General features: G+C 36.5%; 1 pseudogene across 1 annotated transcript; it reads left to right on the forward strand.

Moving 5' to 3' along the window:
* The first annotated feature begins 10,253 nt into the window (after window positions 1-10,253).
* On the forward strand, window positions 10,254-11,187 carry LOC308653866 (olfactory receptor 5H17-like; annotated as a pseudogene). Its single transcript has one exon. The product of its transcript is annotated as an olfactory receptor 5H17-like (transcript).
* The last annotated feature ends 3,320 nt before the right edge of the window (window positions 11,188-14,507 follow it).

Below are 14,507 nucleotides of genomic sequence, written 5' to 3' on the forward strand. Positions count from 1 at the left end.
GAACCAGAGCAATAATTTAAAACTAGGTTTAAAAATTCAATTACATTTCTTACAGATATTTCTTTCTTAAAGATATCAATTTGTGCCGGGAGACATGGAGCACTGATGTAATCCCAGCTTGCTCCGGAGGCTGAGGCAGGAGAATCATGACTTCATAGCCAGCCTCAGCAAATTTTGAGGTGCTAAGCAACTCAGTGAGACCTTGTGTCTAAAATAAAATACGAAATATTGCTGGGGATGTGGCTTAGTGATCAAATTCAACCCCTGGTACAAAAAAAAAATGCCACTTTATGGTTCTGATAAGATTAATTGTTTAATTAAATACATATGGTGCTTAAAACTTTCAGGGTGTCAATCAAATATTAGCTTCTCTTCTTTTACTCACTTCCAAACATAATTTTATTAAATATGTATATTAACATCCCCATATACATAAACATATTTTATATATATATATAAAATCAGGACACATACTTAAAATCTTCCTCTACTTCTCTCTCTAGCATTTATGTCTTAAAAAGTATCTACACACAAACAAAATTTGAAAATTTCAAATTATTTTTTGATTTGTGACTTATGGAATGAACACCATCCCCAATTAAAACACATATAACCAGTAAAATTATTGGTGTGATTATTTATACAGATAATTTCAGTTTTAATGTTTATCTCAAAACTATCTGCTAAACAAGGCTAATTTATTAGAGATGAAAGTCCATTCAAGTAAATTACACACTATGTTAAAATACAGGTAGAGATGTTTCTATTAAGGCATAGTTGATTTTCAAATTGGGAGATGCAGGATCAATTCCAAAACCAAACCAGTTTTCCACTTGAGACAAAGGGACAATATTTTTTATAAAATTTAAATGGCAAAGGGAAGATCTGACTGCATCATTCCTTGAGATAAGAAAGTCTGAGTCCTGCACTTTGAAAAATGGCACTGATTAGGTGACCAGAAAATTTATAAATCCTTTGAAATGTCTGGGTCAGAGGCAAACTGGCCACTCTGATACCTCTTAGGCTTAACTAGGTACAGGAGGAGAATTTTTCACTTAGCAGTTTTAGATCCCCACATGATGTCTGTGAGATAACCCAACCTCTGTCAGCAAATCTCTAAGGCTTGATAATAATGTTTCCCTTTCTTTGATCACTTGAACAGAAATTCTTATGTGATTCAGTTCTAATCACTATAATATTGAAGACAAACCAACTTCTAAATATGGAAAGCATTCTAGATCATGTTTATGATCCAAAATATATATTAGATATATTTATGAACAAGAGAAATTTTGTGTGTAAAATTTAAAATCAAATCTCTCATATGCAAATTCCATAGAAAATTAAAATTTGGATTTTGATTAATGATGAAGAATCCATATTTCTTGATGAACTGCCCAGTTAAGACCTATATTTACCTTCAAGCCTCTGAGACTCTCTTTTCAACCCTTTCCAGACTTTTAAAAAAAATGTCCCAGTCTTTTTTGGCTTGTCTTTTCTACACTTGCCCATATATGTCCCTTTCATTTTCTTCCTATTGTTTTTCCTTTTCAGAACTCGATTTTTTCCACACTTCTCCTGTCCCCCTTTACTCCTCTCCTCATTTTCCCCTTTTTTCCTGCTTGGAATACTTTGTTCTAAAATTCGTAGAAGAAATTTATCTTTCATTTAACCTACAGCAGTAGACAAGTGCTAGCTCTTCTCCACATCACTTGAAGTTCTCACTATACTGCCAATTGCTTCCCACTCTTCTAATTCTCTGACCTTGATCTATAACTAAATGGAAAGGAATTTCATTAATGCCACCACAAATCTCTTATTTTCATAGTCAGTGATCTCTGTTCATTTACTGTCCTAGCAGAATATTTGCTCTGGCATTTGTCACAGTACTTCACTTTGTTGCCTGATCATTGTCCCTTCTTTATGTCCACGTTATCTCACTCAGTTTTTCAGGTTTTCTTCTTCTCTCATCACTCTGATCAGTGTCTTCCTTCTGATCTCTCTCTTGTCTTTTCTTTGTTTGGACCTTGGGTACAACAGGACTCTTAGGTACAACACAAAGGGATTTTTATTGAATGCATATTGGTTCTAATAGAGAAAGGCTAGGGAGATGGTAGGAATAACCTGGAAAAAAATGGTCATGAATAGAATAAAGTTGTGCAGCCAAAATGATTTCCCTATACTATCTTAATGCAGCTGGCTGATGTTGCTGTTGATCATTGGAATGTCACATCCCACACTATCAATTTCATTTTTGAGTGTGGGACACATTTTCTGGATTCTTTATATGCCTTGCCTGCATTTCCAAAATTCCCTTTAATCCCTCTTCCTTTGTCTCTCACTCTCCAAATTCTAAATGTCTGGTGTGACACTTTAACTGTCCCAATCTCGATTAAATCCCCTCACTCTAGGTTCAGTAGGGTTAGAAATGTGAGTTTCTAGCTGTAGAGGAGTAATAGTCTCTTCATCATCAAAATTTATGTGGTAGAAAAAGGGATCAACTGCAATCCTTCTCATGAATGACAAATGTGCACTTCATAACTGGTTTACTATAACTTTCTCAAATCCCTTTTCTCTCTATTTCTCTTTTACATTTGAAACTCTTAGATGTGTGGCACATACACAGCTACACCTTAAATTACTCCCAATGACTTATATATCATTATTTTTAAAAGATGGATTTGTAATAGTACTGATTATATGCCACCTGGATTTTCAGAGGACATTCCTTGCACTTACTGCCAAAGAATCTCAGTTCTCAACCTCATTTTAAGTTACTGTGTGACTGACTACACTCTTTCACTATCTGCCTCTCATCTAATATTCATGGAGTCCTACTGATAGGACATTCTTAATGTTTTGAATTAATATATCTTTGCCTTTTTCACTCTAAAGTCTTATCACAAAGGTGAAGCATTTTTCATGCATGTGAAACGTCTCAATAGTCTTTAAAAATATGCATTCCAAATCTCATTCTGAATTGTAAGTCTATTGCTACAGTAACCTCTTACTCTTCATAGTTTGGTGGTAAAGATGCCAAGACAATTCTGATAAGTAATCTGTCTTGGGATCCTTCAATGTTAGAAACAACTACATTATTAACAATTCAAACTTCAGTTTCTTCTTGTTTTAAAATTTATTCTATTTTGTTGTATATGACAGCGAATGCATTACAATTCAGATTACACATATACAGCACAATTTTTATATCTCTGATTGTATACAAAGTAGAGTTATACCATTCATATCTTCCTACATGTACTTTCACTGCCTTTCCTATCCCCCTATCCCCACCCTTCTCCTTCCTCTCCTATGTGCTATCTAAAGTTTCTCTATTCCTCCTACGCTGCTCCCTCATCCCCATTATGAATCAGCATCCTTATATCAGAGAAAACATTCAGCATTTGGTTTGTTTGGATTGGCTTATTTCACTTAGCATTATATTCTCCAACTCCATCCTTTTACCTGCAAATGCCATGATTTTATTCTCTTTTAATTCTGAGTAATATTCCATTGAGTATATATACCACATTTTCTTTATCCATTCATCTACTAAGGGTATCTAGGTTGATTCCACAATTTAGTTATTGTAAATTGTGCTGCTATAAACATTGATGTGGCTGCATCACTGTAGTGTGCTTTTTAAAAGTCCTTTGGGTATAGACAAAGGAGTGAGATAACTGGGTCAAATGGTGGTTCCACTCCCAGTTTTCCAAGGAATTTCCATACTCCTTTCCATATTGGCTACACCAATTTGCAGTCCCACCAACAATGTATGAGTGTGCCTTTTCCCCCCACATTCTTGCCAACACTTATTGCTGTTTGTCTTCATAATATCTGCCATTCTGACTGGAGTGAGATGAAATCTTTTTAAGAGTAGTTTTGATTTGCATTTCTCTAATTGCTAGAGAGGTTGAACATTTTTTCATAAATTTGTTGATAGACTGTATAGCATCTTCTGAGAAGTGTCTGTTTGGTTCCTTGGCCCATTTATTGATTAGGATATTTGTATTTTGGTGTTAAGATTTTGAGTTATATCTGATGTGTGTATGTGGTAAAAAATTTGCTCCCAAAATTAGGCTTTCTATTCACCTCACTGATTTATTTCTTTTGCTGAGAAGGAGCATTTTAGTTTGAATCAACTCATTTATAGATTCTTGATTTTAATTCTTGTGCTATAGGAATCTTATTAAGAAAATTGGGGCCTAATTTGACATAGTGTAGTTTAAGCCTATTTTTTCTTCTATTAGGAGCAGTGTCTCTAGTTTAATTCCTAGGTCCGTGATCCACTTTCAGTTGAGTTTACTCGTGTTGAGAGACAGTGTTTTAATTTCATTTTGTTGCATATGAATCTTCAGTTTTCCCAGCACCATTTTTGAAGAGGTTATATTTTCTCCAATATATTTTTTGGTACACTTGTCTAATATATGATTACTGTAATTATGTGTTTTCTTGTCTCTGTGTCCTCTATTCTGAGCCATTGGTCTACAACTCTATTTTGGTACCAATATTATGCTATTTTTGTTACTATTGCTCTGAACTATAGTTTAAAGTTTGGTATAGTGATGCCATCTGCTTCACTCTTCTTGCTGAGTATTGCTTTAGCTATTCTGGGTCTCTTATTTTTCCAGATGAATTTCATGACTACTTTTTCTATTTCTATATGGAATGCCATTGGGATTTTGATTAGAATTGCATTAAATCTATATAGTGCTTTTGGTAGTATCTTCATATTGACAATATTAATTCTCCCTATCTAAGAGCAGGGTAGATCTTTCCATTTTCTAAGGTCTTCTTTGATTTCTTTCTTTAGCATTCTGTAGTTTTCATTGTAGAGGTCTTTCACCTCTTTCATTGATTCCCTAGTATTTTCTTTTCCTTCTTTTTTTTTTTTTTGAGGCTATTGTAAATGGGGGCAGTTTTCCTCATTTCCCTTTAAGAGGATTTGTCACTGATATACAGAAATGCCTTTTACTTATGGGTGTTAATTTTATATCTGGCTACTTTGCTGAATTGATTTACTAGTTCTAGAAATTTTCTGATGGAATTTTTTGGGTCTTCTAGTTATAGAATCATAACCTCAGCAAATAGTGCTAATTTGAGTTCTTTTCCTATCCATATCCCTTTAATTTACTTCATTTGTCTAATTGCTCTGGCCAGTGTTTCAAGAACTATGTTAAATAGAAGTGGTGAAAAAGGGCAGCCCTGTCTTGTTCTAATTTTTAGAGGGAATGTTTTCAATTTTTCTGCATTTGGAATGATGTCGGCCTGGCACTTAGCACAGATAGCTTTTGTGATGTTGAGGTATGTTCCTGTTATTCCTAGTTTTTCTAGTGTTTTGAACATGTATGGGAGCTATATTTTGTTGAATGCTTTTTCTGCATCAATTGAGATGATATGTTTTTTATCTTTAAGTCTATTGATGTGGTGAATTATGTTTATAGATTTCCATATGTTGAACCAAACTTGCATCCCTGGGATGAACCTCACTTGATTGTGATGACTATATTTTTGACATGTTTTTGTATTCAATTTGCCAGAATTTTATTGATAATTTTTGCATCTATGTTCATTAAAGATATTGGTCTGAAGTTTTCTTTCTTTGATGTGCCTTTGCCTAGTTTTGCAATCAGGGTGATACTGGCCTCATAGAATGAGTTTAGAAGTGCTCCCTCTTTTTATTTCACAAAATAATTTGTAGAGTATAGGTATTAGTTCTTTTATATAGGTCTTGTAGAACTCAGCTGTGTATCCATCTGGTCCTGGGCTTTTTTTGGTTGGTCGGCTTCTGATGGAGTCTTCTATTTCCTTGCTTAAAATTGTTCTGTTTAAATTGTGTATATCATCCTGATTCAATTTGGGCAACTCATATGCCACTAGAAATTTGTTGATGCCTTTGATATTTTCTATATTATTGGAGTACAAGTTTTCAAAATAATTTGTAATTATTTGCTGTATTTCTGTAGTGCCTGTTGTGATATTTCCTTTTTCATCACATATGTTAATAATTTTAGTTTTTTCTATCCTTCTCTTCATTAGCATAGCTAAGGGTTTGTCAATTTTATTTATTTTTTAAAGAACCAACTTTTGTTTTGTCAAATTTTTCAATTGTTTCTTTTGATTCAATTTCATTGACTTCAGCTCTGATTTTAATTATTTTCTGTCTTCTACTGCTTTTGGTGTTGGTTTGTTCTTCTTCTTCTAGGCTTTGAGATGTAATGTTAGGTCATTTATTTATTGACTTTTTCTTCTTTTAAGACATGAATTCCATGCAATGAACTTTCCCCTTAGTATTGCCTTCCTAGTGTCCCAGAGATTTCAATATTTTGTATTAGTGTTTCTCATTTACCTCTAAGAATTTCTTTAATCTTCTACTTAATGTCTTTTGCAACCCCTAATTTATTAAGTAGCATATTACTTAGTCTCCAGGTGTTGGAGTATTTTTGATGTTTTATCTCATCATTGATTTCTAATTTTATTTCATTATGACCTGATAGAATGCAGGGTAGTATCTCTTCATTTTTATATTTGTTAAGAGTTGCTGTGTGGCATAATATATGGTCTATTTTAGAGAAGGATCCATGTGCTGCTGAGAAGAGAGTGTATTAGATTGTCAAAGGATTAAATATTCTATGTATGTCAGTTAAATCTAAGTTATTGATTTTATTATTGAGTTCTATAGTTTCTTTGTTCAGTTTTTGTTTGGAAGATTTATCCTGTGGTGAAAGAGGTGTGTTAAAGTCATCCAGAATTATTGTGTTGTGGCTTATTGACTTTTGAACTTGAGAATAGTTTGTTTGATGAACATAGATGCTTCATTGTTCAGGGCATATATATTTATAATTGTTATGTCTTGTTGGTGTATGGTTCCCTCAAGCAGTATGAAATAGCCTTCTTTATCCCTTTTGATTAACTTTAGCTTAAAACCTACTTTATTTGTTATGAGGATGAAAACCCTTGGTTGCTTCCAAAGTCCATGTGAGGTGTATGATTTTTCCCAACCTTTCACCTTCAGTCTGTGTATGTCTTTTCCTATGAGATGAGTCTCTTGTGAAGCAGCATATTGTTTATTTTTTTTAAATCTAATCTGCTAGTCTATGTCTTGATTGGTGAGTTTAGGCCATTAACATTTAGGGTTATTATTGAGATGTGATTTGTATTCTTAGCCATTTTTGTTTGTTTTTGGTATTAAACTTGACTTGGTTTCTCCTTTGATTAGTTTTTCCTTTAGGGTGATAACTCCCTCTGCTGATTTTCATCATTGTTTTTCTTTCCTCTTCTTGGAATATTTTGCCGAGTATGTTCTATAGTGTGGGCTTTCTTTTAACTTTTATTTATCATGAAAGGTTTTTATTTTATCATCAAATCTAAAGCTTAATTTTGCTAGATATAAGATTCTTGGTTGGATAACCCTGAGGATCACCTTCCATTTCCGTGCGATTTCCCTTCTCACTCCCTTTCCCTCCCACCTCTCATCCCTGTTTAATGTTAATCTTCTTCTCAGGGTTATACAAAATTACATATAAGAGGAAATGAGGGGTAAGAGAAAAATAATACAAGTGGAAGAAATGATTTACAGTAGAGGGGGTAGAGAGAGAAAAGGGGAGGGGAGGGGAGGGGAGGGGAGGGGGGGGATAGTAGAGAATAGGATAGACAGCAGAATACATCAGTCACTAGAATGGCAATATGTAAATCAATGGAAGTGTAACTGATGTGATACAGCAATTTGTATACGGGGTAAAAATGGGAGTTCATAACCCACTTGAATCAAACTGTGAAATATGATATATTAAGAATTATGTAATGTTTTGAACGACCAACAATAAAAAAAAAAATAATCACACACAAAAAAAAGATTCTTGGTTGGGCTGGGGATGTGGCTCAAGCGGTAATGCGCTCACCTGGCATGCAAGGGGCGCTGGGTTCAATCCTCAGCACGACATAAAAATAAAATAAAGATGTTGTGTCCACTGAAAACTGAAAAATAAATATTAAAAAAAATCTCTCTCTTTCTCTCTTCTCTCTCTCTCTCTTTTTTAAAAAAAAGATTCTTGGTTGACATCCATTTTCTTTCAGAGCTTGATATATGTTGTTTCAGGATCTTCTTGCTTTTAGAATCTGGGTTGAAAGATCTGCACATTAACCTAATTGGCTTTCCCCATATGTAATCTGATTCCTTTCTCTTGTGGCTCCTTATTCTGTATGCTAGGCATTCTTATTATAATGTGGCTTAGTGTAGAGCTGTTGTGTGTTTGTACATTTGGCATTAGGTAAGCCTCTTGTATTTGGTTTTCCAATTCATTCTTCATATTTGGGAAATTTTCTGATATTATTTCATTGTTCATTCCTTTGTCTTGGAAATCTATAACTTCTTCTATCCCAATAACTCTTATATTTGATCTTGTTATGCTATCCTATATTTCTTAAATGTTCTGCTCATGGTTTCTTACTATCTTCATTGTGTGGTCTACACTAATATTATCAAAATTATCTTTTGCTGCCTATATTTGCTCTCTGATATCTTCCTTTAATTCACAGAATATTTTAATTATGTACATGCTGAACACCTTCTCTGTAATTTCTTCTGCTGTGCTGGCCATGGATTCTAATAATGTAGTATCTTGATTTGTTTGGGGCATGTTCTTCTCTTGTCTTTCCATGTTGTTTGTGTGTCAGTATCTTTTCTGCTTCCCTTCTCATTCAATAGGTGAGGTTGTCTATTCTTATCCAGTATTTCCGCCCTCAGGATGGTGGGGGTTACCAGGGTGTGAGGGTTGATCTTGGTAGCAGGGCACCTGGAGGTGGGGTATGGCACCTGCAGGTCCTGATGGAAGATTGCACCTCAAGGATCTCCTTTGTGTTCCCTTTCTGTGATATGGGTTCTGGGTCTTATCTCCTCATCTCGCCTGTAGACCTCATAGTTCCTGCCCTCTAAATTAGTCTCTAAAGTGTATCTCCTGCACCCTCTCCCTTTCTACTTCCTAACCAGGAGCCTTTCTCTCTGGAGGTCTGGTGGCTGTGCATCTGTTGTAGAGGGCTGTTTTGTATTGAGCAGTCACTATGCCAGGTTAGCAGCTCCTGGGGATTGAGAGGAATTTGAAACTATGGGTACCTGAATATCAAGTGTTCCAAACTGGTAGTTGCCTCAACTAAAGATGGTGATAGAGGTGACTCAAGATGGAGGTAGCTGCTTTCAGCGATGGGATGTTGGGTTGAGTGGGGGAAGCCGGGCGATGGCATTGTGCAATGTGTTCAGAGATTAGCTCTGTGCTGTGCAGTGTTGGAGCTGTCATCTGTCTTCAGAGCCTGTGCAATGTGCCCAGGTGCAGGTAGGCTACTGTGTGCATAGGGGACTATGGCAGTAGCTGCTGAGTCCCAAGATGAAGGCAACCAGGGGTGCCCCACGTTGGTAGATGGGAGTCCACTCAGAAGTGGTGGCAGGAGTTCCTGAACCTGTGTAGGGCTGAGTGTTCTGTATGGGAGAGGCATCTGGAAATTCTGCATCAGTGCTAATGTCAGTGGTCCTGCTAAGGCATCCATGAGACCTTTATGGGCAAATAGTTGGGAGTTTGGAGTCCTGCTCTAATGCTGAGGCCTGGTGTGCTGTGCAGGCATGGCTGCCATGATTCCTGCATGGGAGAAGCTGTGGAGGGATCCTCTATCACTCTCAGAGAAGCAGTATTCCCACTAGTTGAGACCTGAGTCATGGAGCAACACAGAATGCTGCCTCTCTCTGGATCACCATCTTGGATCTCCACTTCAATTTCTTCTTGTAGCCTTTTTTCTTTCAGAAGAATTATTTTACAGACAACTTATATTGCTACTAATTGTCTTAAAAGTTTTCAGTATATAATTTTTGCCTGATAATCTAAGTTTAAGGTTTTTCACAGGCTTCAAGTCATTACATAGTCCTGGACTGGGAAAGGTCTTTTCTGTTGACTTCACATCATATATCAGACTCAGGATTTTTCTAGCACAGTCCAGTGTCCACATAAATTCAGCACATGCTTAGAATGTCTTCCTTATTTCCTAGACCTATTAATTTCTGAATATTCCATGAATCAAGATCATTGTATTTTGCCATTTCTTCAATTATCTCCAATTTTAAAAAATAACATAATAAAAAAATGTAAAGGAAATCTTCCAAGTGTATGTTTCATTTCAACTCTATCTAATATTTTCACTTTGTCAACTAACTGTTATGTTCATTTTACATCCACTTCATTTCATTTCAGGTAACAACAAGTGAGGACATGGAAAAGGAAAATGTAACCTTGTTGACAGAGTTTGTTCTCACAGGACTTACACACCAACCACAGTGGAGACTCCTTTTCTTCTTGGTGTTCTTGGTGATCTACCTCATCACTATAATGGGTAACCTTGGCCTGATTGCCCTTATCTGCAGGGATCCTCACCTTCATATACCCATGTACTTTTTCCTTGGGAATTTAGCCTTTCTGGATGCTTGGATAACATCAACAGTGACTCCAAATATGCTGGTCAATTTGTTAATCAAGAGCAAGATGATCTCTCTCACTGAATGCAAGATACAATTTTTTTTTTTCCCTTTGGAGTCAGTGTAACCACAGAATGTTTTCTCCTGGCAGCAATGGCTTATGATCACTATGTAGCAATCTGCCACCCTTTACATCATCCTGTGATTATGACCAATAGATTATGCCTCTGGCTAATCATTTTATCATTTGTAGGTGGCTTTCTTCATGCCTTAATTCATGAAAACTTTCTGTTCAGATTAACCTTCTGTAAATCCAACATAATACATCACTTTTACTGTGACATTGTAGCATTGTTAAAGATTTCCTGTAGTGATCCTTCTATTAATTACCTATTAATTTTTACTTTCTCTGGTTCAATTCAGGTATTCAGCATTATGACAATATTTGTTTCTTATACATTTGTTCTCTATACAATTTTTAAAAAGAAGTCTAAAAAGGGCCTTAGAAAAGCATTTTCCACCTGTGGAGCTCATCTCTTTACTGTGTATTTATACTATGGCCCCTTCTCTTCATGTATGTGCATCCTGCATCTTCACAAACAAACAATCAAGATATGATCTTCTCTCTATTTTACATGGTTAGAATTCCTATGTTAAATCCCATTATCTACAGCTTGAGAAACAAGCAAGTCATAGATTCATTGATGAAAACATTGAAAAGAAATGTTTAGTTCTCATCATAGAGTGCACTTTCTTGTTACCAAAACAATTCACAAAAGTTATATTTGGAAGTGTGTGTGTGTGTTGTTTTTGTTTTTTTTTTTTTTGGTCCATGTTGATTTTTTTTAACAACTTAGTCATTAGTATCTGGCAAACTCTTTGAATGTCATTTAATATCATAAGAAAATGTAGGTGAGTGTTCAAATCATACTATGATATTTAAAGAGAAAACAAATAAAAATATTTTAATATTTATATGTCCTTTAATGAGGATTCATAAATAGGCTAAGTGCTACATTCATGTAGATACTCTGAAAAGAACTTGAGTATATCTTTGATACAAATACAGGTGTATAAGCTGGAGACTCAGATCATAGTTGCTCCAGAGTGGTTTGCAGGCTTGTTTTTAGTTGAACATAGGCAAGACTCATGAGTTCAGTTGTTGCTTATGTTTGAGTCATTTTAAAATTTTATTTATTTTTTGTCACTGAGTAATTTGTCATGAGTTCAGTTGTTGCTTATGTTTGAGTCATTTTAAAATTTTATTTATTTTTTGTCACTGAGTAATTTTGTCACTGGTAATTCAGAAAGGTAGAGCCATCAGGGTTGTGTCAAACTAGTCGGTTGCAAACACCAGATACAGAATAGCCATGGGTCAGAAGACCAGAAAAGCCATAGGGATGGGCTTCCCATCACTTACTTCAGTGTTCACACCATATTTGGAGCTTGATGATATAATGTTTGTTCTGTTTGTTTTCAATGCAGCTTAGATGATTCTTCATCTCTACTTGCTTTATTTCTCTCTGTTGGAAAAGGGGTGCTTGCTTTAACTCAGTGTTTCCTTTGTATCATTTTATTGTACAACTTATTGACTTTACAGGGTCTCTCAGCAGACAGGAATTTACCTTGAGGGTCATCTGAGTTTGGACATGGACTATTGAATGATGATAAAATGATTTATGACTTTGGGATAATTAGAGGTGGAATAAATTTGTTTTTACTTTTAAGAAAGATCTGAACCATATGGTGAGGGGCATAAGGCTCTGGTAGAGATAAATAGGTTGCTTCCCTAAAGTATTTCTGTGTTGAACACTTGGTTTTCAGTGTAGTGATATTAAGGGTTGGTGGCACTTTTAAGAGGTGGAGCATGTCAGAAATTGTTACCAGGCCCTCTCAGTCTCTCTCTGATTTCTGATCTGGAATATGATCTTGCCTTTTCACCCATTATGCCATAATGATGTCATTCATAATGACCTCATGCAGACAGAGGATGCTCTCATCACTCTATGTTATTTGGATTCAGACTCCAAAATTGTAATCTGTTTCTTTATCAGTGTACAACCTCAGGTATTTCATTATAATAATAGCTGATTCAGCTCCTCTATTGATATTATTTTTTTATGTCCATTCATATGGGATACAAGTGTCTCAACATATACATCGCTTTTGGGCCCATGAGTTGGAAAGCAGCCTATGCTGCCTATATGAAGGGCTCTCAGGGTTCAGCACACTGAATCTAGATGTTGTGATTAGCACACTAACCATGCTCAACTCCATCACCATGGCAACCTGGCCTCCCTCAGGTGCACAGCATGTTCCTTCCCTTCTGCTTTTCTTTCTATTAGCCCACTGGTTGCAGCTCATAAGTGTGCTGCTAGCTCATGGATTATTATGACCCTCAGCTACTTTGCCCGGTAACAAGCTATGCATAAAAGGCTTGCCTATGCAACAATAAAGTGAATCGAGTTCTCTGAAACTGGTCTTCAGAGGTCTCTTTTTGACTCCATTGCCATACACTCCTCTAGCTGGAATGAGTGAGCCCACATCTAGTGCCCAAACAGGGACCTAAGGCAAGTCAGTAAGTTCAGGTGTTGGACCTTGAGGAAATAGAAAAAGAATGGGCAATTTGCCAACCTCTACTAAGGACTCGAAGCTACGGCTGATGGGTACTCTCCTTAGTGCAAGAGGATTAACATTAAGTAAAAGGGATGCACATAAATTTTGTGATGTAGTAGTTAATACCAATTCCTGGATGAGAACAGCTGATATGTTTGACCCAAGTATATGGGGAAAAAGTTATAATTAACACAAGGCAAGGATAAATTAGGCAGGGGTATACCCTGCCTCTTCATTTTTTTTCTCAATTATCACAGCAATACAGCAATCTCTGGGGCATAAAGGGTCAATACCCTGCCTGGTTATGGCCACTCAGTCATCAGAGATAGAGGAACAAGAGGGAGAACAGGACAAAAGGGAGAAAGAATCACAGATAAATTCTGATACAAAGCCTTTTGAACCACAAGAAACAGAAAAGGGACAGATGCAATTAAGCCAAAGAAAATTTACCCATTTGTCAAATGTAATGGAAAAATTACAAGTAAAAGAAGATAAAAGGGAGAGACTTGTAGGCCCCCCACCTTGATCAGGACCTCCACAGTCAGAACTTAATCCATTCTCAGACTTACGTTGAACAAGGGACCAAGCATGGGGTGCCTACGAACAGGAAATGCCAACTTCGTTCTTAGTCAAAATCAACCCCACGCCTGAGAGGCCACTGCACTGGTGTTCTCATGACATTGCTACATTAAAGGAGTTTAAGAAGGCAATAAAGGAGGATGGACATATGGATCCCTTTGCTGAACAAGTTCTTGAGACACTTAGTCTAAATTTAAACTTCCCACAAGATTGGAAAGACTTGGCAAGAGCTTCCCTTGAACCCTTGACATAACTAACGTGGAAGGCATTTTTCTATGATGCATGTGAACAACAGGGGGCTTGCAACCACACTGCAAATGTTAACCTCCCAGATGAATGCTTCCAGGGAGAGGGAATCTACAGTTCCCCTAGTGGTCCATCAAGTTATTTTGATCAGGTGCAGCTCTATGCTTTAAGAGTCTGAAGGAAATTACCAGCTAGGGGAGGTACAGTTTCTATACAGGACCTAAGGCACAAATCCACTAAAGACTTGTTGCAGTTTATCGATAGAGTAAACAAGGCAGTGGAAGGGAAAGTATGCCATGTAGAAGCTAGGGAAGCCCTAACCAAAGAGTTAATCTGGGAAGGATTAAACAGGGAGCATAGGGCTACTGTTGCACCAGTGCGCAATGGCACCCTTGATGACTGGATTTTGGCCACATAGGATATAGAGACACAAGCAACTCAAGCCTCTCTGCTGGCCTCAGCCATGGCAGTTCTACTAAAACAGGAACAAGGTAATAATAGAGGAAGAAGGAGCTCCACTTATTGGGGTGAGGAGGAACAGGACAGTTCTGGCAAGAATGCCTAGAGCTTCCACAAATTATTTCCAGAACTGACTAAGGAGGCTTGCAAA

Source organism: Spermophilus citellus (genome assembly GCF_964194105.1).
Source record: "Spermophilus citellus genome assembly, chromosome: 7".
NCBI classification, from domain to species: domain Eukaryota; kingdom Metazoa; phylum Chordata; class Mammalia; order Rodentia; family Sciuridae; genus Spermophilus; species Spermophilus citellus.